Here is a 26,636-nt window from a genome sequence, read left to right on the forward strand (position 1 = left end):
GTGCTGTGGACAAATTTTGGTGTTCTCATGATATCAGTCAAGCATACTTCTTTTTGAAACTTGAGAACAACCATAGGTCTTTGTTTTTATGTTAAAAATTAGAATATTTTGCCCAGCCGGTATAGCTCAGTGGTTGAGCATCGACCTATCAACCAAGAGGTCACAGTTTGATTCCTGGTCAGGGTACACACCTGAGTTATGGGCTCAGTCCCCAGTTTGGGGTGTGAAGGATGCAGCCGATCAATGATTCTCTCTCATCATTGATATTTCTATCTCTTTCTCCTCCCCTTCCTCTCCGAAGTCAATAAATATATACGTATTTTTTTTAAAGAGAATATTTCAGTAACAGTTCACAGAATAACCCCTAATACCTATGCAATCGTGTTTCATCCTAACCCAATCAGATAATATTCAAAGAAAATGGGTCTTCACTTTAATGTTTTATTAATTTTTTATGTAGAGATGAGATTATTTTAAAAAGTAAATAATCACGTATAGTAGTTTTCAGGTACTCACCCATGTTTGATCTTATTCACTAATTTTCAGCCATTCTTTAATGTTTTTACTCATTCAGATCTCAGCATGCACTGCCTCCACCTTGTCCCTGTTCCTTGTCTGGCGACAGTGACAACAATGTCCTGTTGTTTCTAACTCTGTCCAAACCTAGCTTCCCTTTCATCCCTGTGGTCAGTGGCTGAAGTTATAGATGACAGATCCTTGAACTCTGTTAATGGGCTTTTAGACTGCAGGCCAGACTTCATGGCCCAAAGACCATCTCCCCCCCGAACCCCCACCCCCCGACAGTTCATTTCCACTTTTATATGACTCAGGAGCCTGGCCAAGGTCATTCCCAGTCCTTGACCAGACATCCTTGTCCTTGTCTGAGTTGGCTTCCTCCCAGGGTCCTTAATGACATATTGGACTACGTGTGGCATCACTCATGGCAACAGTGACAAGCACACAGGTTTTGCTGACTGCTCACCTCCCTGTAGCTAATACACCATCTCTTTCCAAAACCCTTTGAAATGGGGTCTAGATTTTTCTGTCCCTTCACCCCAGAGCTGACAGTTAAAGAAAATAGTTAACAGCATCTTGGTATAAACTTTCTGATACTTCAACATAAGAGACAATTTTTTCATCACAAGTTGAAGGTCGAATTGTTTCTCTTTTTTTCCACTTAAAATCATATCATTAATATTTTATGTGTACTTAATCATCTTTTAAAAAAAGATATTTTGGCTGTACATTGACCCAGTCTGTGGAAATTACATTTTTTTAAAAATATATATTTTATTGATTTTTTACAGAGAGGAAGGGAGAGAGATAGAGAGTCAGAAACATCGATGAGAGAGAATCATTGATCAGCTGCCTCCCACACATCTCCCACTGGGGATATGCCCACAACCCAGGTACATGCCCTTGACCGGAATCGAACCCGGGACCTCTCAGTCCGCAGGCCGACGCTCCATCCACCGAGCCAAACCGGTTTTGGCTGGAAATTACATTTGTATTTCATTCCCATTGTTCCATTTTTGTAAATTTAGGACTATAGGCGTTACTGAGATGGAAATCACTCAATAAATTTTCACAACGATTTTGCAAGTAGAATTGCTGGGTTAAGGAGTATGCATATCTTTAAGGTTTGATACACATTTAGTAACAGATGCCCTCAGCAACCTTGTGTCAGTTTACACAACAGTGTCACCAACAGTGGATATGTCCGCACACCTTTGATAAGACTGTACATTTTCTGTAAAAATAGCTTCATCGGAAAATTAAACCCTTAAAATCATCCTTTTCCTTAAATTTGGGTTTCTTTTATTCTGGTAGAGCTTGAACATTGACAGAATACATACGATGCCCTCTCGTACAGTGCCTGTGTGTCACTGTGCAGCATCCCAGGTGGGGTGACATCATTCAGGGGTGCCAGTGCTCCCCTCCAGAGAACACATTTGGAAGTTGGACCCACCCAAGTGTGTCCCATGCTGTGGGTGACACGGGGAGTCACACATCCTCCCTGAGCTCCCGTGTTCTCTCATCTGAGATGGTTAATGTTTTAATGCCTCTTCTGAGGATTCACACGAAGCACTTAAGAGCAGACTTTCCATCTGACATCAATTAATTGATCTGATGAAAATGTACCGAGGAGTCTTTGTCCTTGGCCGCCACACTAGGACCTGAGTGTGCACCAGGAAGGGGAACGAGCCCCTCCATGACCAATTTTAGACCCTATCTTTTTGACTCCATTTTTTTCTACCATGGTCTTAACTGAATGATCTGTGTTTATTTCTCAGTTTTCCTCATCTCCCTGTGGCTCTCCCCTGGCTTTGTCTGGGCCCTGTCATATCCCCACCTCTTCTGTGAGTGGGGGCGTCATCTGTAAGAGGCCCCTGCCCTGCTGTTCGGGGGACCGTCGCAAGCTCTCACCTCCTCCCATTTGCCCTGTCCGCAGCAGCTGGTCCTCAGCTGCATCCATGGTGCATGTTCCTGATGCTCTCCAGGTCCCGATGCCGAGTCCTGCACTTGTTTGTCTGAGTGCATGAGCTGGAGCTCTCGCTCATGCCCAGGGCTTCACACTCAGGCTGTGACTGCAGCAGGAAGCCAGGCCCTGGGACTGTCCATGTAAGCACACTTGCAGAGGACCACAACTTGTCACACCAGAACAGCGAGTGTGCAGGCCCAGCAAAGCCACGGTGAGCTCTCTGACCATGGTGTCCACTTGGGCATTCCCAGCATCTACCTCCATAGCAGATACACCACAAAGGTTGTGGGGACATCATCATGCACAGGACATCATGGGTTCTAAGACCAGGCTGGCACCTTGCAGATGGCTTAACTCTGCAGCCCCTCTGTGGGTGCCGAGGTTCCCCGGGAGCACCATGGGGCACACTTAATATTTGAGGGAAACAAAATATACTTGGCATGAGTCACACTGCAGGCAAACCCTCAGCTAGAGGTGATTCAGAGTGTCCACGTCCTTTTCTAGACTGCCTTGTATTTGAAAGCCCGGTTTTGGGGGTCATGTTGGGGAGCAAGAGTCATCTGAGAATCTATATAAATAGGATGAGAGGGTGCTGGTGTCTGAGCTAAGGGTCAGGAAGCTGTGCGGGCACACCAGGTGTAGACTCCCATCTGCCAGGTGTGTGGTTACTGTGAAGTGGAACCACATTTCATTTTTTTCTTTTCATTATGTTCATTATATCTTTCAAACCGCTATAAAGTTGTTAGGATGTAAATACTGACGATGTTGTTTACATCTAACTACATGACACTGCTAACTTTTTTTTTTCACAGGTGCTTTGAAAAAATTGCTGAGACAGTAAGAGCGTCACAGACCACACGAGTTCGAGAACATCTTGAAATGGTCAACTTCGTGGGTCTTGCCCTGGCGATTTGCTTCCAGCGGTCATGCGCAGCTTCCTGAAGCTAAGTGTGCACCGCATGCGCCAATGACGCTTCAGCAATCCATTTGCACACTTCAAGTCCCCGATCGCTTTTTGACACACACTTACCATTTGTTCATAAGCTATACACAGTTTTTAAATCAACAAATAAATTAATAAGCAGAGATGTAACAAGCTATGCCCTTGTAAGCCACTGTGGGAAACTGTCTGGAGACACATATCCAGGCAGCAATTTGTCCGCAGCTCATGGGAAGGGCCTATGCTGAGTGAGTCCGATTCTTGGGAAGCCACTTGAAGTATAAATAATAAAAAGCAGCGCTCCTGGCTCTGAGGCGGCTTGTTTCTGATGAAGGTTCAGATAGGCAGCGAGCTCTCCCTTTGGGCTTCCCTGAGGTATCATGCCTGTATTTTGTAACAAAGAATGATTTAACCCAACATGCTTTACATGATCCTATTCAGGGCCTCGGGCTGATAAGAAAAGCATTAATCATAAATATGAGAAACTAATACTTTAAGTCCTTCCTCTGAGGATCCCATTAGCCCGCTGTCCCAGGACTAATTACGGCCAGTCAAGGAGCTCATTCATGTAAATATGTGTTTGGTCGGTAACGCAAAACCCCATCTCGCTCTCGAGGCTTCGGCTCTATTTCACGTGCAAAATTTATGTGGGCTCAAGTCGAAACCCCCATGCCCAGCATAATTAAAAAGCTGATGGACATGGATAGATGTTGCGATTCGCTCGGCCTCGCGACAGTTTTAATTAAAATGGGAAATTTTCCCAAGTGTCTACCATGTTTGCGAGATTTTAAAGATAATCATTTGTTCTGAACCACATAAAGTTTGCTGTGAAAAGAGGAAAGATAATAATCTTAATGTAGAATCATAACAAAATGATTAGTCACTTCTACTGAGGAAAATCATTTACACCCATCTCTTGCCTGTGCACATGTATGGCGAATACTGTAATTTCTCCTGAGCTGAATCTAAAATGTCTGTGCACATTGTGTGACTAAGCAGACGGGAACAGTGTTGGGAAGAGGTGGAAGGGAAAGCCATCTTTAAAAAGCTGTGCTAACACGTTGAAACGTCACTGACAGTCCCACCAGGACTGATGAGTAACTCTCCCACACAGAAACCTATGAAGATAGATCTAATTTTTAGCCCTGGCCAGTGTGGCTCAGTTGGTTGAGCATTGTCCCATACACAGAAAGTTCACCAGTTCAATTTCTGGTCAGGGCACATGCCCATGTTGCAGGTTTGGTCCCCAGTTGGGGTTTCTACAGGAGGCAACTGATCAATGTTTCTTTCTCACATCAATGTTTCCCTTTCTCTCTCTCCCTTCTTTGCTCCCTAAAGCCAATAAAGACGTATTTTTGTTTAAGATTTATCTGGTTTTTAACTCCTATGAGTGGCAAACAGGTGGGTGAAATGCCAATGATGTAGTGGGTCGTAGTAATGGGGATGGGGTGGCTTCTGGGCCTTATAACTCTACCCCAAGCCATCAAAAATTTTTCGTGTTGTAATACAATTTGCATAAAATAAAATTCCCTATTTTAACCATTTTAAAGTGTCCAGATCAGTGGCATTTAGTACAGACACGATGCTGTACAACCATCACCACTATTTCGTTCCAGAAAATTTTCATCACTCCTAAAGGAAAGCCTATACCCATTGACCAAATTACTTTTGTTCAGAAATTTTTATCTTTGGTGAATATGATTTAATTACAAAATACTCAAATCCAGTAAATGGCAACTTATAAGTTGATTCTGCTATGTTCCTTCACTTAATGATCCTAGATTTGAAAGTCATTGCACAAAGTTCATTTTTAGAGTGTATGAGAATGAGGTCACTATCAAGATGTCAGTGGTCTCTGCTTTTTGTGGATTCACATGATTGGAATAAGATGAGGTATAACTGCTAACCCAGCTTAAATTATGTCTGGGAAACCAACCGCACATACCAGGCTTACCATGCAGTATTACAGGCTGCTTAGCAGCTAAGGAGGTCTTGCACTGGAGAATGGTGGATGTAATTTCTTTGAAAAAATTATAAACAAAAGGATAAGTTAAATCTAATATCAGCACCAGAGCTCGATGTAGTCTTCGGCAGCGTTCAGGCAGTGCCCAGGGCCCAGGCGACCATCCTGAGCTAGCAGGGCACACGAGCCAGCGTGTGGGTTTTCACCAGGTTCTCAGCATTGCTGTCTAATGCTGCCTAGCTCAGGCGGAGACAGTCAGCACTCTCAGGCGTCATATTTCTGTGGTGGGAAATATCCTCAAAGCACACTTTAATTGTTTTAACAAGATAAAGTGTGCTATTTTTGCATGAATAATATTATCAGTATTACATCAAATCTCTTCATTTATTATCACTAATGCTACTTAAAAGAGATGTTAATAGAGTAATTCATTCTCATACTGTGACCTTGGTCAGGCGCACATGATGGTTCATATTCATTATGCTGAGCTAAGAGAGGGCTTCTGTTATAATATCACTTAATTTATATTCTGAGAAATGCTCCGGGGACGAGTTGTTCTGGTGCATTAGAGTTCCATCTAAATCACCATATCTGAAGACAAGCAGGGGTGGCAGATAACTATTAAACAAGTCCTCTGTGTACTCCCAGCTCGTCCAGACACACAAATGAAAGAGCTAAATCCCAGTGACCTCATCTAAACATGCAATTTACCTGTGCAAATCCGGGATGCATTTACATGCTGGATGTCAGGATTTACATCAGATGCAAAGTGCTGGCTAAGTTCGTACCTTCATCAACCACACGACCGATCATACAGCTCCAATGAGCCCTCCTCGTAGCCTGATTGGGAAGATGTGGCCAACAGCTACCTGTTAAAAGTATGACCTCTGGTCTTTGGCTATATCTACCCTTTGTCAGAACACAAGGTGTGTGTGTTTATATGAATTAACTATAGGAAATATATGTGGTTAATATACGTATGCTAAGAAAAAAATAGTTCCCTTTCCTTTTCTAAAAGTAATTTTAAATAAATCTATAATTTAGTCTATCACAAAAGAGGGCATATATGCAACACAATTAACAACTTTGAAATGAAAATGTTTTACATCAATTGATTGGATTGGATTGTTTCAGTGTAATAAAGTCCTTAAAAAGTACATTTTAAATATTTTTAAAATATTTTTTAAAGTGCCTGGAGACATTGTAATGGACTGGATCATTTAATTGATGTCTTCACAGAGCACAAGATGTTGGTTGGTCACATGATAAGTACAAATCTTAATTTCAGCAGTAAGAGAGGTTAGGTCTATTTTACAGAGAAGAAAACCAAATCCAACAAATGAAGAGTCATAACAAAGTCATTAAATGAAAATATAGTGAAATTCTATAGTAAATGCATAATAAATACATTTGCAACTTAAAAGCTTAGTATGAAGAAGAAAATTCATGTCAGTGCAGAATGAGGCTCTAGAGTTAGGTCACGTCCTCCCTTTTCTACTTAAACAGGTTAGTGGTGTTGCTGGTGGGGGTGGTGCTGATGGTTTGATGGTTTTTGCAGTGTTAATGTTTTTGGTAGTGGCGGTTATAATGGTGGTGGCATTGATGTTGGTGGTATTGATGATGTTGTTGGTAGTGATGGTTGTGGTGGCGATGCTGTTGGTGTTGGTGGTTATGGTATTGTTGATGGATATGGTGTTATTGTTGGTAATGCTGTTGGTATTGATGTTGTGGCATTGATGGTATTGGTGGTGATGCTGTTGGTATTGCTGATAATGGTTATGGTGGTGGTAGTTATGGTATTGTTGTTGGTGTTGCTCATGGTGTTGTTGTTGCCAACAGTGATACTGATGGTGGTGGGTTTTATAGTGTTGTTGTCAGTAGTAATGCTGCTGGCGTTGCTGATAGTATTGGTGATTATGAAAGTGAGGAAGTTGAAAGGAAAAAGTGGTCATTCAAGCTGTCTATAAACAATATAAATAACAGCGTTTTGGTGTCTGGCCATCTCTGGTGAGCATCCTGCCTTGGATTGCACTACCCCAACTTTCCTCCTGACAGATGGGCTCTGGAGGGAGGAGTAAGGACTTGTTACTCTTCAGGTTGTTTTCTAGTCCCTGAATCCCCAGTGAATGAGAGTGAAATTAAAAGCCCAAATCATCCAAGTTGCTGAATATTGTGATTTTTAAGTATACAAGTGTGTGGTGAACAATAGTAAGAAAGAAAATATTATGTACTATAAGCATGAAAACAAAGAATAAGTTGTCAAATACAGATAGAAAATTCACTGCAATAACTGATATTTCTATAATATTAAAAGTCAATATGTTAAAGTCCATATATAATGGAGTCTTTCTGACTTTTTAAAACATGAAATCTATTACTGAAGGCACAAGACCATGAAGGATATATTAAAACCTTTCATCCTAAAGTTACACACTCCCAGCATCCCCTCTTCTATCTAATTACAGGTAAGAGATGAGAAACATAATTATTTTACTCTTTGAAACAAAAAGTTCCGGATTACCAATATCAACCCTGAAACATGCTAAGCTGCATATTACTAACCATTTAGATTCTCAATTTTCTTATCCTAAAAATTAAGTAAAAATATTTCCACTTAAAAGATAGGTGCCAGAGTTCCTGTTAAACAAAATAGTGTGCAATTGACTTGTTTATCGCAGTACTTAAAGTACAGTAGTCGGTCAATAAATACTCGTTTCTACCCCCTTTCTTGATTAAAAATTCAAGGAACATTAATAGGCAAATTATTTTCCACAGTTGTACATCAAAATAAGAAAAAAAAGTGGGCCTAGAGACTGAGCATTTTTTCAGCTTGTCTTGTTTTTAAACATTATTATTTTTTGCTTCAATTAAAAATTATATAAACATAAAAGTATGTCAATTGATTTTACAGAACATCATGCAACAATAAAGAATTCATCTCCTTTGAGTCATTTAACAAACATCTGTATTAATGAGTTTTTTATTATCATTTTAATATCTATACACTTACTTTAAATGTTGTCCTTTCTGGTTTTTAAAATACACTGATATTTTCTGCTAGATCATGTTTATTTGGAAAAAAGGCCAATACTGATGCTATATACTCAATAGAGGCTGCCCCCCACCCCATCTAACTGAGTGCTCAAATCCTACATCCACCGGCCACTAGGGAACTCCATTCCCAGGGACTCTCCCGGCTTCTGATAGGTACCAGGGTCTGAGTCTTAATAAGTCTGTTAAATAGAATTAAATTCCATCGAATGTAATAAAGTATTTTATATTGTGTGAGAAATAATATTAATCTTCAGAGAAGCAGGCGAAAATAACTATCTTTTTAGAGCAAATCACCTTTGTTCCTGACATTATACAAATATGAACCATGCATCCTGAAGCGTTAGTGCTGCTGAGGATGGCTAAGTTGTGATGGTCACAGTTTGCCATCAATGGGCAAAATTCACATCTGGTCAGATAACAATTAATGCATAATAGGAGCATGCTGGACCGCCATTAGGAGGCTCAATCCTTGGCAAATCAGAAAAAATATATATATATTAATGTTCAAAAACAACACTGCCCGAACATCAGCGCTGTCTCGGAAATTCCGACTGATTTGTGCTGCTTGTGAGCAGTTAGGTGGTGAGGAAGCGTGCTTGTGATGAACGGTGTTTTAGGGGAATAAAGAACACACATGCTTAAAAGGCATTTCATAAGTTTGGGTTTTAGTGTTCTTAGATCTATCGAGCCACCCCTTTGGGGACTATTTGAGAACACAGAAAAGTAGAAAATGGGCACCTAATGGTGTCGCAGAGCGAGGACTAAATTGCTCTTTGGAGGGTGGGAGGATTGAAGAGATAGAGCAACCCTTTTAAGACCCTCAGGCACCTTTCTTCTATTGATGTTACAAAGCTTAGTGCCCTCAAACTTTTAAAATATATTCCCCAACGTGATCAATGACTGTTAAATCCAGTGTCTTGAAAACTAGTCCTGGTTTTAGGTCTATAAGAAAGTGCCTTTTTTTCTGTGTGTGTTTTTTTAAATAACATATATAGTCTACACTTTAAACATTTAAGAACAAATGTTTTTATCTTACACTGTTTCTGCTTTTAATCCTGTTATTTTTTAATATTTTATAATCTAATAATGGGCTGATCTTCAAAGATATTTTTTAATGAAGGTATCATTTAGGTCCTATAATTTAATGATTCCCTTATCTCGTGATTTTAGAATATTTGTAACTTTGTGGAAATTTTAATGGGGGACACATGAATAAGAAATATTGTTTTGTTCTGCTATTTGGCCGGGCCAATGACCAATTTTCTGACCCATGAATGCTAGCAGATCACATGGAACTGTCCTGAGGAATTTGATGTGAGTACTGGTCCCTGGTAGCCTTGCTGTGCCCCATCTTGTTCCTGTTTATGCTCACTCTGCCTGGAGTACTTGTTACAGCATCACAGTGGGTGGTGGCTGGTCAGGGGTTTATTCCACATGTTGGCTGTGGACCAGACCACTCTGAGGAGCCCCTGATGTCCACCCATCCCGCCTGTCTCATAATGGAGTTACACATACAATCTCAACACTTGCTAAATTCTCAGTCCAAAAAGTCAGAGTATTCCCTGATTTATTTAATTTTTTGCATGACTTATCTCTCATCCATACTGCCATTTACAAATTAAAAGTGTCTTAGTGGCAAAATACGCAAACAAACAAAACAGAAACAGATTTAGATACAGAGAATATTTTGATGGTTGTCAAGTGGGAGGGTAGTGGGGGAGCTGAGTGAAAAAGATAAAGAGATTAAGAAGTACAAATTGGTAGTTACAGAATAGCCACAGGGATGTAAAGTATAGCACAGGGCATACAGTCAATAATCTATACTAATAAAAGGATAATATGCTAATTAGACCAGATAGACCAGATGTCTTCCCAACGCCCTTCCTACATCCTTCCAGACAAAGCCACAGTGGCGGGGCCGAGGCAGAGGCTGTTACGGGTGAGCTGGCTGGCAGAGGAGAGCAGTTAGGGGCAATTAGGCTGGCAGGCAGAGGCAGTTAGGGATGATCAGGCCAGCAGGGGAGCAGTTAGGGGCATCAGGCAGTCAGGCAGAGGTGGTTAGGGATGATCAGGCCAGCAGGGGAGCAGTTAGGGGCATCAGGCAGTCAGGCAGAGGTGGTTAGGGATGATCAGGCAGGCAGGCAGAGTGGTTAGGAGCGACCTTTCAGTGCACAGGAGGACACCCAACCAACTGAGCTACACATAGGCTAGGTCTCAAATCTTTAGTTTAAATGGCAGTTCACTAGTTTTCCTTACTCTGGTTCCTACATTAATTACCCTTCTTGTCTCTCTAACATTCTCAGAGTTTTCCCTGTGCTCTGCCCATCTTCCCTCCTCTTGGGGAGCATTGCACGACTTCCCGCATCCTGCAGGGGCGTCCAATAGGAAACCTGAGGCAGGTCCCCTCCGCTGCCCTGGTGTGTTGAAAAAAGGGATTGAGCACCCAAAGGTTCTGGGAACATCTCACAGCTTTACATCACATCAGTTCTGCCTGGCTTGGACTCTAGATGCCACCCCACTAAATTCCTCATGAGAAAAATTTGAAAATTATGTTGAAAATTGTAGTCTTCTAATTCTCTCTTGCTTTGTTGCCTGGTAACTAATTTAAACATTCCTAATTAGTCATTGAAGGAAACAGGAAAGAGGAGAAATAATTGTCAGAAAGGTTAGTACGCCTAGGGGTCACCTACATGAGAAGATCGAGGTCTCAGGTGTTAACTATGACATACAGGTATCAGGTGTAAGTGACAAATAAAGTATAGGGATACATGGACTTAAATATGACATCAATATTCTCCTGTTTTATGTTAGACACTTTGTCATTCGAGTTTTAATTTCCTGGGTCCATTTTTGGTTTGGAGAATGCAGAGCGGGTGCCTGGACATGCAGGTACAGACCCGTCTCTGCCAACTGTTGGGTGCACCTGAGAAAACTTCCGCACAGAGGGAGGTCTGAGCGGCCCTGGGGTGCAGGTGCCTGGACACGGATGACATACTGACGCCGATGACTGACGACAAGGGGCTGACACTCCAAAGACGTGATTGAGTGGTCACTGGTTATTTCAATTTACTCTTTTTGCGTTTTTAATTAGTAAATGAATCCCTCATGGTGGAATGATTTATTGCACTGCGATTCAGTGTGGTACCTGCCCCTCCCATTTGTGCAGAGCCTCGTGCACAGAGAAGGCGTTGGGAGCGTGGCTGACGTTATAAATCACAGCGAGGCATTCCCAGCGCTCCTTCAGGGGCGTCAGCACTTTCATGATAAACTCCCATTTTCAAGGCGCTTAAGACTAAGCTGGGAAAATTCATTCTCAGATGGCAGCCGGTATCGCACATGTCCACCAGAGAGCAATGTGTTTCAGGCAGATTCCAGAGTTTGCCTGGCCATTGTTAAAATGACCCAGCAGATAAACAACACTGCACCTTTCTCAATGAATTCCATCAAACACAACAAACATGAAATAAAATTACATACTTCTCTTAGTAGCCAGGATTAAGGTAAACTCTGAATTTTCCGTGTAGTTTGTTTGTTTACTGTTTGTCTTTGACAGAGTTTATTTTCTAGAACAGTTTCAGATTTATAATTTCAGAAAATAGTTTCCATGTATTCCTGTGTACAGTTTTCCCTGTCATTAACATCTTACATTAGTATGGCATATTTGTAACAATAAATAAGCCAATATTGATGCATAGTTATTAACTAAAATCTATACATTTTTTATATTTTATTAGTTCTTTCTTTAAAATTTAATTCTTTATTTTTTAAAGTATTGCATATGTCTCCCTTTCCCCCCATTGACCTCTCCCCAGTCGTTCCCACTCCCCATAAGTCCTTTTTCTGCACCAGGTTCCGACCCAGGACACTGGGCTACAGTCATCACATCCTCCCAGGCTCCTGGCTGTGACAGTTTCTCAGATTTCCTTGTTTGGATGACAAATCCTGATGGTTTTGAACAAGATGGCCAGGGTGTCCCTCCCTTGGAACCTATCTGAGGTTCCTCCTCGTGATTAGGGATTCTGGGTTCTGAGGAAGGAAGACCGCAGCAGGAAACAGCATCTATCAGCTCCTGTCCTGGTGCACCTGTCAGCAGGACCCCTCATGGCAGATGCTGACCACCATCACCTGGGTGAGGTGGTATCTGTCAGGACTCCCTTCTGTGAAGGGGCTGATTTTTCTTCTTCACTTCCTGGACTTCTTAGAAAGAAGTCACTGTGCACAGCCCACTCCTAAGCAATGGGGACTTCATCCCCACCTCCTTTGGACAGAATATCGACGGAGATTATTTGTATCTCTAATAAACAGCATCAGGCTGAACTTTGAAAAATACACTCTGAGAGTCATCTTATCAATTGGTGAACTGAGGTCACTGCTGCGATGAACAGAACTGAGCTGCCTTTGTTTTTTTAGTGCTTTTTATTCACTCGGTTATTCCTTTGCTTCCTTGCATTGTTTCCCATTTGGGAGGGATCATTAAACTTCCACTTTTCTTTTTTCTACTCATTTAAAATGAATGAATCTCTTTTGTAAACTTTGGGAGTAACAATTAGCATTTATCACGTATTCATAATAAGCAAGATCTAAAATGAATTAGTGTTTCCACTTTCCTCCCAAGCATGGATTCTAATTCAAGAAACTCCTCATCATATGCTAATTTTCTTAGTGTTTTCACTCTATCTTATTTGGACACTTGTAAACTTAGTCACTTTTGTCCTTGTGGGATGCAGGTAGCATCACTTCAGCTTCAGTCACATTTTCACTGTTTCCCAGCGGTTCCTGGTTCTGGTGAGTCCCGTCCTTCTTTCAGGGTTCAGTTTCCTTTCTCTTGAAGCACCTATCTCATCATCTATATATATAAAAGCCAAGCGACCAGAATGTTGGAATGACTGAAATGACTGGAACAACTGGTCACTATGATGTGCACTGCAGTGGCCAACTGGCCCAATTGGGGCCTCAATTGGTCCCCCCAACCTCCTACAGCCCCTCTCCCCAGCTGGGCCCACCCCTGATTGCACCCCTCCTGATCGTATGCAGGGCCAGCTGGCCAACCTCCCATGTCCACTCCCCCAACCACGAGCCGGCTGATCAGCCCCCATCGGGGTGGGCAACCAGACCCCACCCATGCATGAATTCATGCACTGGGACTCTAGTATGTATTTAAGTTCCCCAGTTAATCTCTTACCACCCACCACCCACCCCTGCTTCTCCCCGAGATTCGTCAGTCTGTTCCATGCTTCTATGTCTCTGGATCTATTTTGTTCATTAGATTCTATATATGAGTGAGATCATATGATTCTTATCTTTCTCTAACTGGCTTATTTTGCTTAGCATAACACTGTCCAAGTCCCTCCATGCTGTCTCAAAGGGTAAGAGTTCTTCTTTTTTACAGCTGCATAGTATTCCATGGTGTAAATGTACCACAGCTTTTTTATCGACTCATTCAATGGGCACTTGGGCTGTTTCTAGCTCTTAGCTATTGTAAATTGTGTTGTTATGAACATAGGGGTACATATATTCTTTATGATTGGTGTTTCAGGTTTCTAAAAATATATTCCTAGAAGTGAAATCACTGGGTCAAATGGCAGTTGCATTTTTTATATTGTGAGGAAACTCCATACTGTTTTTCATAGTGACTGCACAAGTCTGCATTCCCACCAGCAGTGTTCTAGAGTTCCCTTTTCTCCATATCCTTGCCAACACTTGTCATTTGTTGATCTGTTGATGATAGTTATTCTGACAGGTGGTTATTTCATTATTATTTTAATTTGCTTCTCTCTGATGATTAGTGAGTTTGAGCATTTTTTCTATATTACATTTTTGAGATGTATATCTGTATGAATTCTAGAATTAACTTGTCAATTTCTACAAAAAGCCTGATGGGACTTTGGGAATGTGTTGAACCTATGAACTGCTTTGAGAAAAGTCAACATGTTAATGCTATTGAATCTTCCAATGCATGACCATTGTATAACTCTACACTCAATTAAATCTTTTAATTTCTCTCAGTTCACAAGTATTACACATCTTTTGTCAAATTTATCCCTAAGACTTTCTTAATTGTTTTATGCTATTGGAAATAATATTTTTATTTCAATTTCCAGTTCTTCATTGCTAGGCTATAGAATTCAATGGAAGTTTGTATACTGATCATTATTTATGTGTCAGTTTAAGTTGCTTTTTGGTAGATTCCAGTGGGTTTTTTATATAGATGATCACCATGTCCTCAAAATTTCACTTTATAATTTTCTATTAGAATGTTTTTATTTATTATTCTTCCTGGAACCTTTAGGATACTGTTGAATAGAAGTTGAATTATCTTCTGAACAGTTATTTTAAATGTCTCTCCTGATATTACTTCATTATTTAGAATTTGTTTGTGGGTTATTTAATGTTGTTGGTTGTGTCTGCTAGAATCTTACTATGTTATACTGGTATACTAAATTTTTCAATTTTAACTCTATTTTCATCTTTAAAGATTGTTTTTTTCTGTACCAATTATTTATAGTCTGGGTTTTGCAAATATGACTCAGCAATATTTTTATTTGGTCATATAAGGTCATTATTGGCCCAGCATAAATTATCATGATATTTTTTCAACGTAGTAAGTAAAATAAATGCAAGTGTCCAATCCATGAGACATGCTGATCCATGGTTTCCAACATTAGGAGAATATATTGTTTGGTTTTCACCTACGGCCTGGAAGAAGCCAAAAAATTACTTTTGGTTCTTCTGAGTCAATAGGTATACTTCTGATCAATACTTTCACTAAAGCTGTGATTTTTTGAGGGCTTTGGCAAAAGTGTTTACCTCAGTTTCCACTCCTTATCTAGGTGAGATAAAGACTTTATCTTCTGTGTCTTCACAGGCAATGAAACCTGAATAATGACCACTTCACCAACACCTCCACCTCTACCACCTTCACTATCACCAAGGCCCACTATCACTACCTTTACCATCACCCCTCTAACATCACCACCTCCGCCATTACCTCCACCATCACCTCCACTACCTCCACCATTACCTTCATCACTATGCCCACCATTATCATTACTAACACACCCACCATTACCATCACCACTATCACCTCTACCAGCATCATCACTACCACCTCCACCATCAACTCCACCTCTACCATTACCACCTCTACCATCACCACCTCCACTATCACCATCACCACCACACCCACCATTATAATCACCACTATCCCTCCACTATGTATACCATCACTACCTCTACCATCACCTCCACCTCTATAACCTCAACCATCACCATGACCCACTCTCACCATGCACCGTCACTATTGTTGCCTCTAACATTACCACCTCTACCATTATCTCCACCATCACCACCATTCCCACCCCACTATCATGGGTTCCAGTACCAGCTTTCATGTTGATGGTTTGATTTTTAGTTTATTCTTTTTGTTTGCATCTTAAGAGTCTCCTATCTACACTAATAAAAGAAAAAGATGCTAATTAACCGTACCTTCACTAAGCCCAAGCCACACCCACCAGCCAATCAGAGTGACTATATGCAAATTAACCCAACCAAGATGGCTGCCAGCAGCCACAGAGCTGGAGCAAGCAGGAGGCTTGTTTGCCCCAGCAATGGAGGAAGCCAAGCTTCCTGCCTGCTCTGGCCAGCTGTGGCCTCTGCAAACGGCAACAAAGTTTCGATTATGGAAGCTAAATAAATCCCAGATACCTGCTTCCATCCGGCCTCCACTGGGAGGTTGGGTGGCTGGGGGTTGTGGCCAGCTGGCAAACAGCCATCAGCCCCTCAACCAGGTTGGCCAGGCACCCCAGTGGTGACCCCTACCCTGAAGGGGCTGTGACCAGCCTGCAAACAGCCATCAGCCCCTCAACCAGGCTGGCCATGCACCCCAGTGGTGACCCCTACCCTGAAGGGGCTGTGGCCAGCCTGCAAACAGCCATCAGCCCCTCACCCAGGATGGCCATACCCTCATGGGGTGAGGGTCCCTGCTGGGGGGCTTGGCTAGCCTGCAAACAGCCATCAGCCCCACACCCAGACTGGCCAGGGACCGCAGCAGGACCCTCCACCCTGAAGGGGCTGTGGCCAACCTGAAAACAGCCCTCAGCCACTCACCCAGGCTGGCCAGGCACCCCAGCGGGGACCCCTACCCTGAAGGGGGTGTGGCCAACCTGCATACAGCCCTCAGCCCCTCACCCAGGCTGGCCAGGCACCCAAGCGGGACCCCCACCCTGATCCGGCACACCCTTCAGGGAAAACCAGCCAACCCCCTCCCATGCACCAGGCCTCTATCCTATATAGTAAAAGGGTAATATGCAAACTGACCCTAACAGCAGAATGACTGGGACTGACTGGTCACTATGACACACACTGACCACCAGAGGGCAGACGCTCAATGCAGGAGCTGCCCCCTGGTGGTCAGTGCGCTCCCACAGGGGGAGCTCTGCTCAGCCACAAGCCAGGCTGATGGCTGCCAGTGCAGTGGTGGTGGTGGTAGTCTCTCCCGCCTCCTCAGCAGCACTAAGGATGTCCAACTGCAGCTTAGGCCTGCTCCCCACTGGCAAGTGGACATCCCCAGAGGGCTCCTGGGCTGCCAGAGGGATGTCTGACTGCCAGCGTAGGCCCAATCCCCAGGGGATCAGGCTGAAGCCAGCAGGTGGTCATCCCCCTAGGGGTCCCAGACTGTGAGAGGGCACAGGCTGGACTGAGGGAATCCTCTGAGTGCACAAATTTTTGTGCACTGGGCCTCTAGTCTATACTAATAATAGAGGAATGTGCAAATTGTCTGGGATGTCATCACAGTAACAGTAACGACCAGCAGGCTGCATGGGGCAACAAGGCTGGCAGGGGGGTTAGTGAGGGACGACCAAACGACTGAACAGTAGGCTGCATGGGGTGGCCAGGCTGGAGGGGGGGGGGTGGGCATTGGTGGCAACCAGGCCAGCAGCGGGGGTAGTTAGGGGCAATCAGGCAGGCAGGCAGGTGAGCAGTTAGGAGCCAGCAGTCCTGTATTGTGAGAGGGATGTCCAACTGCCAGTTTAGGCCCGATCTCTGTGGGCCAGCAGTCGGACATCCCCCGAGGGGTCCCAGATTGGAGAGGGTAAAGGCTGGGCTGAGGGGACCCCCCCACACAAGAATTTCATGCACCGGGCCTCCAGTATTTTTATAAGATCAGCATTGCAATTAAAATAATTTTATCTTGCAGATCTAGTGGTTTGTAGTGGGGATATTTTATGTTATCTTAGTTTGACAAATTGTTGAAAATATAGGGAGCATCCTTGTATGATGAAAATTTCACCAGCTAGTGAACCCCAGCTACTATGAGGTTGCTACAATGCTTCATTGGTAGCTGGTGTTTGATAAATGTGGGATGACAAGTAGTTACTTTTGCAAATATGTCATGTATAAATGACCTTATTTAACTTCTTTCAAATTTTTGCTGCAGTAATTCCATCTGATTGGACAAATTATGCCTCTTTTATTGTGTTTTATTTCAAAATCTATACAGAATGTGATAGCTTCTACCGTCTATTATTTTCTTTGTTTTATTTTCCACTGTGTAACCTCAACTAAATGGAATTGTTTTCACATCAAGCTTTTATGAAGATTTGGTCATTCTTTCTTATTCTATCTTTGCTTGAAAAAGACCATGGTGGAACACCTGGCATTCATGAAAACATTTCTAAGAAAAAGGTGTGTCAAAATCTTATTTCTATGTGGGAATGGGTCCACACCATTCCACCTCAGGTTTGACTGGAGGGTCATTTGATTGGGTTGGCACTCACTTCCTGAAGTAAGTTCTTAGATGAAAGAGAGAGATTGCATACATGTAAGAAAACAGACAAGCAGACATCGAAACTAGAAAAGGAAATTAAAATTATATATGAACGAAAAGAAAGATAGAGTGAAAGAGATGGAGAGAGAGACAGAGAGACAAACAGAGAGAAGAAACATCCATTTTTAACATGAATAGCCACACTAACATGAAGAGCTCAGCACTTAAGTGTATCTTTTTTTTTTTTTTTAATTGATTTCAGAGAGGAAGGTAGAGGGAGAAATAGAAACATCAATGATGAAAGAGAACCATTGATTGGTTATCTCCTGCACGCCCCCTACTGGGGACTGAGCCTGCAACCCAGGCATGTGCCCTTGACCGGAATTGAACCTGGGACTCTTCAGTCTGCAGGCCGATGCTCTATCCACTGAGCCAAACCAGCTAGGGCTTAAGTGCATCTTTTGATAAGTGTTTTGAAAGACAAAGAACTCTTTTTAAGCTGATTAATTGGATCTTGATTACAATCTATGCATTGAACTTTTATATTCTATATTAGGCTTCCTTAAAGAAGATCATGGTTACATTTTTATTTCTGTGTTTCTTTTTATTTGACAATATTCATGTAAATATTTTGACTTTCACTGCTTAATGTAAAATTGTGCAATAAACATGTTGATGCTTTCACTAAATATTTTAAATATTGTGTGTATGTGTCTGCATGTATACTGTATATATGCTGCATATATCTAATTTTATTTCAAAGAAAAGGAATTTTTTTTATTTTGTTCAAATGCCTAGCCTTATTATCTTAAATTTTTTAAATTACTTTTAATGTTGGCTAGGAGTCAGCATCAGACTATTGGATCAGCCAAATAATTAGTCAAGGAATAATAAATTAAAATAAACAGCACGTGATCATTAAAACGTAAAAAACTAGGAGGTTTGCCAATCCAGCCCAGTCAGTGCTGACCGGAAATCAATGCCACTGACGGTGAGCACAGCCCGAGGAGCTGGGCGGAGGGCCGCTGCCAGCCAGGGAGCCTCCCCGGGAGGGGGGTGGACAGGAAGGGAGAGGAGCTGTCACTGTGAAGGAAGCTCTGTCACCAGCTCGGGACCCTCACGGAGCCAGGGAGCAGCTCTGGCTCACACTGGCCCCCACTCCGCTTGTCAAAGCAACATGTTGTCTTCTCAATGGGCATAAAATTATTCTCTAAAGCACATGTCACTACTGTAAGAAAGAATAATCAGAACAGGTAAAATATGGCATGATCTATGTACCCAAAACAACCCGGAGATGGCGATGACCCCATGTCTAGTCTCAATAGAAAATACACGTTAGTGAATGTGGGCAGATTTGGGCAAACTTCCCTGAGGACATGCAGCAGGGAGGTTGGTGCAGCTGCATTTAGGTGCTTTATTTTCCTCAGATGCTTTTAATGTGAATGTTCGAGAAATAGCCCACACCAGAGGGTCTGATGGTCCCCAGGCCTGGCTGTGTTGGCTCTGCTGGAGGAGGGCTTTCGTCCGGTGGCCCCCACTTGGCGTCCTCTCCTGTCTTCCTTAGACACACATGTCCACTGAAAGCTAGCTGTACGTTTGCACACTAATGTCACACTCATAACAGGTTGTTCATTATCTACCTGTCTGTCAAAATGCAGGCACTTACAAAAAATTACAGCCCAAAGAAGAATAGAGAAAATGACCCGGCTGCGGCCCAAACCCACTGTCCGTGATCAATAAATGCCAGGCAGAGGTAGGCTTGCTAATCGTCTCTTTTCTAAACACGTGTGTGATGCTGGGTGCCCGTGGCAGCTCCTCCAGGCACCCAGCAGGAGCGCGGCAGCAAGGAGGGTTCACCCATTACCTCGCCCCCGGCCAGCTGGAGGCTAACCAGACTGATCGCCCTACACCCGCGCTGTGCAGACCCAATGATTTTCACATCAAGCTGCCTGATGTACGGCCCCGCCATCCACCAATCCCTTTCCCATATCGATCCGCTCCTAAATGAGCCTTCCCTGCTTTGTACCATGAGCAATAATTAAAAAAGCTGCACATTGATTTTAACTAATATTATGAAGGGTCTGGATGTGCACATGCTTACAAAATAGCGGGCTTTGCCCATCTTTCATTGTACAACAAAGGATCCTGATTAAAGTTGGGACACGGGGAAAGAGAAATGTGTCTGCAATTGAACGTGTCAAAACTTATACCAGTTCTGTTTTATTATAAATCTCGTTTCAACACCAATGGAGCTCTCCCCCCTGAGTTTTCAATAAAATATATAAGAATGTTCCTAAGCCATTCACAGCATAAGCAATTGGGGGGAATGCTTTTTTTAAATGTTTTATTCTACCATATATGCATCTCACTTTAAAATAAAATTGTTTTCATATCACATAAGTCATTCAAAAGCAAATGGATGATGAGCTCATGTTCAATACATGTTTTGTTACCAAAAGTGAGACCATGCTTTGCACTTTAAAATGGCTTCTAACCGCCCTGCACGGAGTCAAAGCTACTTCACACTAAACAACCCATGGAAACAAAGAAAGCGATGCCATTGGCCTCATCGCCACATACCAGAAGCCGAGCTATTTGAGGATGTGTGTAGAATTTCCATTAACTGCAATCTAAAAAAATGAGATATTTTTTTAAATGCCCAATTGTTCCTCACTTGCAGAAGAAAGAAGTTGGCCAGTGTAAAAGTCATTGGTGAGGTCTCCATTCTCCTGCTCTCTCTCTCTCCCCGAGCAGAGATTCAGGGTTTGTCCCAAAGCAACAAGCACATGACTGTTCTCTTTACCCTTTGAGGCAGCTGCACACCTTCCCTTCTTCTTGGAGCTTCCTCTCCTCCCCATGGCATCTCCCTCCCTGCATCCCACCTGAGAACACCAACAGATAAAACAAGCAACATTAGCACATGTTAAAATATATTGAAAGATTCAATAATTTGGAAAAAATACACATTGTTGGTAAAATTATTAGCGTATTATTTAAAAACAGCCCAAATTCTCAAGATATACTTGAGAATACGTATATAAGAAGGAAGTATAGTAAACCTCCAAGATACTTTGCCCCTAAGATATTGCAAACCCAGTATAACACCTGTGGACATTGGTACCTGCCAGCCTCACTTCTCTCACGGCGGGAAAATTAAATTCTGATCTTTGGGCGTTTCTTTGTTTTTAATGGGAGGTGGTTAGGGGTAGGTATATTAAGAAATAATAAATTTGTGACTTTTTAGAATATTTTTAGTTTGTGTTCTCTCTCTCTCTCTCTCTCTCTCTCTCTCTCTCTCTCTCTCTCTCTCTCTCTCTCTCATTTTCCCCATGTATATAAGTAGTTTAAAGATGCAAATAGTTATCTGGGTGACTTTTATGAATAATCTATGAGAAGTTAGTAGTCCTGTTTCATCATGTGGGTCATTTAAAAACAAATGTTTATAAACATTATTGGAAAGATTCTTTAGAAGCCAGATTTTTAAAAAGTATCCTGATGGCAAATACAACCACAATTACAAACCCGAAATCAAACAACAGCAAAAATGCTACAACATATAAACCAACTGGTTTTGTTTTTTTCATTGAAATCTGTGAAAACCAATTAATTCATCCCATTATTTTATAGCTCCAACTGCCTAATACAGTAAAGGTGCAAAGGTCAGAAATTAGAACCACACACCTCTAATCTGACATCAAGGTAATTAAATGAAACTACAGACGGCTTCCAGTGCGTATTGTCTGATTTCTGAGGTCTGCCATGTTTGTGGTGGTGACCAGCTCACCCTGCAAAGCCACTCAGATTGGATGCTATGTGTTAAAGGTTCTGAGGCATTTTCAGATCCCACACTGGTCTCAAGATTTAAAAGGAGAACAAGGGCCGAGACCGGTTTGGCTCAGTGGATAGAGCGTCGGCCTGCGGACTGAAAGGTCCTAGGTTCGATTCCGGTCAAGGGCATGTACCTGGGTTGCGGGCACATCCCCAGTGGGAAATGTGCAGGAGGCAGCTGATCGATGTTTCTCTCTCATCGATGTTTCTAACTCTCTATCTCTCTCCCTTCCTCTCTGTAAAAAATCAATAAAATATATTTAAAAAAAAAAAAAAAAGGAGAACAAGGAAATGCATATGTGTATATTCAAAATCAAACATTAATCAACAATGACTGAAAGAGGATAAAAGACTTCATTTAACACCAATTACTTATAAGGTAAGTGCGTGAGCACTATACTTGCAATGAACTGTGTACTTAATCAGCGTTCTGCAATTCAATCATTATGGTTAAAAAGAACCCAGCCAGTGAGAACCTGGGGGCTAACATCAAGTTGTTAGGGAATTTAGCTTGTGATAGTGTGTTAAACGGCTGTATTATAACTTCTCAGTGGAGCGGGTGTTAGACCCAGGAGTGGGCTGTGTGTGGGAACTCCAGCAGTTCTAACTGAGGTCAGAACCTGGCCCACCTTCCTGATTACAGGGATTGCTTCATTTTACAAGGGCTCTGGGAGTGGCAGGTGGAGCTTCAGGATCCCTGCAGATGCAGGAGCAACAGAAGGCACGAGGTGCCTTGAGTGGCAAGACGATGCGATCAGTGTTCAATCAGGAAAAACCCATGGGTGGGTGAGGTAGCCACACCCGCTATGGGACCTCCAGTACGTTTCTTATCCAGTCAGACAGGGAAGTGGGCCTATTGACTATCTGTGGGATCTTAAATCCTGACACTTAAAGAGAATTAAACAACACCCACACACAACCCTTGTCGTACAGGTGAGCAGCTGTGGTATTTGGAAGCGACATGCCCTGCCAGTGGTGGCAGAGTCACCTGACTCAGAGCTCGCCTCCTCTGTGCTGGTCTTGGCTCCTGGGTCTCCAACCCCACCCTACTGTTCTTTTTCTCACAGAAGCAAAACATATGTGCCTCTAAATGCTCACCTCTTTTCTCACCTGTTGACAGGCACAGGTAAGCGATGGGATGGGAGAAATGGTGAGCAAATGAGCAGCAGGAGGGAGGGAGGTCTGATTTCGTCCCAAACTCGGAATCTAAACAAAATTCAAGGAAGAATCAAAGACCTGAATTAAAGCCTCCTTAGGAGTGTAAGTCGTTGTTTTACAAAATCAGTATGTGGACATTTGCTAAGAAGAAGGGGAAAAATGAACACACCCAAAGTAATCTGTGCAGAAAGTATAGAATACACATAATTGAAATGGAAAAGCTAAGTTCTGAGGCAAATGTTAAGAGGAGTAAATTAATTTATCAAGCAGCTGCTCATAACAGACTAGAGGATGCGGTGGCAGACAATGTCTGAATGAAAATTGGAGAGCTGTTATGAGTAATCCAATCACGTGGTTCCTCTAGACCAGCCGAGTAAAATATACCCTCCCCTGTGTGTGGAGGGTGCTGCTGAAAATGAATGGAATCATTTCCTTCATATTAAAAATGTGGAATATTCTGTCTCTGTGTTCATCACCACTCAATTACATTTTTTTAATTATCCAAGCATTAGAAATAGCTATGAGATCATAACATTATAATAGTATTTTTTTTTATCAGAACAACAACGTTAGCCATGCTGCTCCTTTCCTGAGGAAAGGGGCCAGCACCCCTGTTGGTGTCTGTGGGCGCCCGGGGGAGGTACAGAGGATGTCCTTGGCAGTAGAGGGCAGAGTGGAGAACCCGGGCTCTGCAGTTGGAATTCTGACTGGGCCATTATCCAGCTGGGTGACCTTGGGTGGCCATCTCTCATTTCAGTCAATAAGCTCCCTGTGCCTCAGTTTTCTCATCTGAAGGGAGACAAAGATGGCACAATAAGGAAGCACAGAGAAAGCCCTGTGAATCTCATGAGCGGAAGGTGCCCGGAGCCAGCGCCATAGCCTCAGTTCTTGCCCCGTAAACCAGCTGCGGTTTTCCCTGGGGCTGGACCCCTGGCTCCTTCCCCCAAAGGAAGGATTAGCAAGTGGGCCCATGGTCCTGTGTCCAGGGCTCCACATCCCTGGGAGCAGCTCAGCTGGGTTTGAGCGTGTGTCTCTGCTTCCTCTCAGATGCTGGACTCTGCGCCCCATCACCCGGGTCCCCCAGGTTCCCTGCACCTGAGCTCAGCGCTCTGGCGGGGAGAGGAGGAAGGCAGAGAGGGAAGAGGGTTTTACTCCTATGGCCTCAACCCTCCTGCCACCAGTTTCAGACTTCAGGCTCCAGGAGGAGTGGGCCGGGCTGGTCAGGACCTGCCTCCAGCCTGCCTCCCTCCTCAGCAGGCCGGGGTATAATAGTATTTTTAAATTCATAAATTCTAGGGACATTCTTGAAAGAACTACAATAACTATGTGGTTTGACACCTATTCATACATAGAAAAAAATTGTTCCATGGTTTGGTTTGGTTTTTACTGGGAATTCAGTGTTCAGTGTGAAACTCCACATTTGTAATATGATCCAGCTTTAACCCGGAATGGGTCCTGCTTGTTAGAATGGCTCATTGTTAACTCCCAGCCCTAAAGTTCTGTTTTCTTATCAGTTTGCCCGAAATGTTATTAAGCTAAATAAAACTATGTGAAATTGGTAATATTCTACTTTTTTTATCTATACAAATGTTAATTTTGTATGTTTCAACCTAGAAATAAAACCACCAATTACTGAAATGAATATGACAAATGTTACCTAAGGATTTGTAGTGAGAACAGCTGTCTGCCTCTGTCCTGTCCACCCCACTTACAAATGGTTCTGGTGGTGACTCTGGTAGAGGTCTTCATATTGCTGAATAACATGCTTATCCGACACCTTTTGTATATTTAATTTAGACTTGGCCTGGGGAATTTAGTATGACACGTGGGTTTAGCTGTTATAGTTTTATATATTATACTAGAGGCCCGGTGCACAACAATTTGTGCACTTGGGGGTAGGGGGGTCCCTCAGCCCGGCCTGTGCCCTTTTGCAGTCTGGGACCCCTCGAGGGTGACCACTTGCTGGCTTAGGCCTGCTCCCCAGGGGATTGGGCCTAAGATGGCAATCAGACAACCCTCTGGCAGCCCAGCAGCACTCGGGGGATGTCCACTTGCCAGCGGGGAGCAGACCTAAGCTGCAGCTGGACATCCTTAGTGCTGCTGAGGAGGCAGGAGAGGCTCCCACCACCACCGCTGTACTGGCAGCCATCAGCCTGGCTTGTGGCTGAGCAGAGCTCCCCCCTGTGAGAGCGCACTGACGAGGGCAGCTCCTGCATTGAGCGTCTGCTACCTGGTGGTCAGTGTGTGTCATAGTGACCAGTCATTCCCAATTGTTCTGCTGTTAGGGTCAGTTTGCATATTACCCTTTTACTACATAGGATAGAGGCCTGGTGCATGGGAGGGGGTTGGCTGGTTTTCCCTGAAGGGTGTGCCGGATCAGGGTGGGGGTCCCGCTTGGGTGCCTGGCCAGCCTGGGTGAGGGGCTAATGGCTGTTTGCAGCTGGTCACACCCCTTCAAGTGGGGAGTGTCCCCACTGGGGTGCTTGGCCAGCCTGGATGACAGGCTGATGGCTGTTTGCAGCTGGCCACACCCCCTTCAGGGTGGGGATCCCCACTGGGGTGCCTGGCCAGTCTGGGTGAGGGGCTGGGGGCCGTTTTCAGGGTGGCGGGTGACTGAAGCTCCCAGCCTCTTTTTCTTTTTTTCTTTTCTGGGATTTATTTACCTTCTATAGCTGTCACTGGAGCTGAGAGCCGGCTCCAGCTCTGAGGCCGTGGATGGCTGAAAGCAGGTATTTGGGTTTGTTTAGCTTCTATAATTGAAACTCTGTTGCCATCACTGGCGCTCTAAGCTCTGAGCCCGCTGGCGGCTGAAAGCAGGAATCTGGGGTTTGTTTAGCTTCTATAATTGTAACATTGTTGCATCCTGAACTCAGAGCTGGGCTGCGGCAGGCGGGGAATCTTGGCTTCCTCCATCACTGGAGCAAGCAAGCCTCATGTTCGCTTCAGCTGTGTGGCTGCCAGCCGCCATCTTTGTTGGCAGTTAATTTGCATATCCTGCTGATTAGCCAATGGGGAGCATAGCGGAGGTATGGTTAATTACCATGTTTGTGTATTATTAGATAGGACCATAATTATATATTATAGATACATAATGGACTGTAGGCATAATACAGTATTTTGCATTAGAATTTATGATGTATAAAATATAATTCATACACATATGTATATATAACCTCTGCCATTTCTGCTATCATTTCCTTTTAACTTGAACGAATCTTAAATCTGTGGACAATTGCTCCTGACTTCACATTTTGTAAAGCGAGGCCACCAACCACTCCATCTCCTCCCTGCTTCCTTCCACTCCTGACTCTGTCATATATTATATATGTACTAGAGGCCCGGTGCACAAAAATTTGTGCACTCGGGGGGGAGGGGGGCGGCCCTCAGCCCAGCCTGTGCCCTCTTGCAGTCTGGGACCCCTCGGGAGATAACAACCTGCTGGCTT

The sequence above is a fragment of the Myotis myotis genome, unplaced genomic scaffold, assembly GCF_014108235.1.
Source record: "Myotis myotis isolate mMyoMyo1 unplaced genomic scaffold, mMyoMyo1.p scaffold_m19_p_9, whole genome shotgun sequence".
NCBI classification, from domain to species: domain Eukaryota; kingdom Metazoa; phylum Chordata; class Mammalia; order Chiroptera; family Vespertilionidae; genus Myotis; species Myotis myotis.